Here is a 1677-nt window from a genome sequence, read left to right as displayed (position 1 = left end):
GAGAGAGAGAGAGAGAGAGAGAGAGAAAGAGAGAGAGAAAAAAACCAAACTCATGAGGATAAAATGGTATAGTGTGCAATTTGTAAAAAGGTGGATGTTACTGTGGTGAATTTCACTCACAATAGAGTGTCCATGTGATAGTTTTCTATTAGTTTGGCATTAAATGTCATTTGGATGCCTCATGGATGCCCCATGGATGCTGGCCCAATGGGTTGATGATATCCCTATAATATGAACATTGTGCTATATATAGATGCCACATATCATCAAATTTGACCCCATGACATAGGGATTCATTAGGTTGCACCCTACTTTAGTGCTCTATTATTTGGCATGTTTCTTAGCAGCAGTTGTGGAAGGTAATTTGGTTTGCTAGTGATTGGTTTCAAATGTTTTTGTGGGCAGTGTTGAAAGTGGTTTTGATTTACTACTAAATTGCTCTCTATGGACTTTGAAATTCCTATCATGAGTATAATTCCCTCCCTAATTTACTTCAAATTTGTGTTGTTGAAATTTTTTCTTCCAGGTTTACTGGAAGATATGGAGGAAGAGGAGATAGATGGCCTTCCATCCAATTTTAGTGATTTGGATTGTGGTTCAAGTGTGGATAATGACAACAATGCTCTCCTAGAAGTTTGTTTAGTTTCCAGCTTTTTAAATTCATGATTTGCACATTTCTAGGCCTTCCATAATTTTTTGCAATCCAGGGGATTTGGTAGTCCGACTACATTTGGCACCTAGATGCATCTGAAGATCCTCAAGATTAAGACTACTACTTACCTCGCATGCTATCCTAGAATTTTAAAGCCAACACTATACAAATATATGTAGCTTGTCAATCCAAATTGGAGAGGTATATACTATAGAGTATAACCTGAAGAGGTACTTCATCACGTTTAGACTAACAATGCCATGAATTGAGGTGGCACAAATTGGGGGATTATCAATTCCCGATCTAACTATTGAACTAGAGGATATTAGTTTAGCCAACACCAAATTCATGAGGCCTTAGCCATTCATGATCCAACTAAGTTGGAATAGAGGCATATGACAAGGATTTGACAACAAATTTACAGAAACGAGGAGGATTATACACTTTGTCATATAAATTGTGAGTATTCTTTCATTTCTACTTTTTTGTGAGCACATGTAATAACATGTTTATTGTAGCATATTGCAAGCTTGTAAGCTATGGTTTTTATGTATATGCCATTATTTGTGGGGCAACTCATTATATTGTAGCTTGTGAGTTGATTACCTCCAAAGAATCCCATGCAATATTCAACACATATGCATAGGCTATTCGTCAATTTAGAAAGCCCAAGCACATCCGGAGTGACAATGCTCTAGAGCACAATGAGGTTAAGAGGGATATGGTCCGCTGTTGGGGTCCTACAGCTAGGAGCTTTATACGTGGGACATCAACATATAACTAGGTACTCACAACGTTAAAGTTTTTCCAAATAAGGATTAAATCGAATTTATTTTGCAGTGTATAAAGCATTTGTGGAAAGAGCTCTTTGAGTGTGTGGTGTGGTTTTATAAGCACCTTTTTGAGTCCATGGAAGACATAAATTTTTTTGATGTATTTAATTTATGGCACAACCAAAGTCTCTTTGCTCCATACCTTAAGAAGGATATTTTGCACTGGGTTGCAATCTGGAACCTCCATGAAGT

This window comes from Selaginella moellendorffii, unplaced genomic scaffold (genome assembly GCF_000143415.4).
Source record: "Selaginella moellendorffii unplaced genomic scaffold, v1.0 SELMOscaffold_39, whole genome shotgun sequence".
In the NCBI taxonomy this organism is placed as follows: Eukaryota; Viridiplantae; Streptophyta; class Lycopodiopsida; order Selaginellales; family Selaginellaceae; genus Selaginella; species Selaginella moellendorffii.
This window is presented reverse-complemented; position numbering follows the sequence as displayed.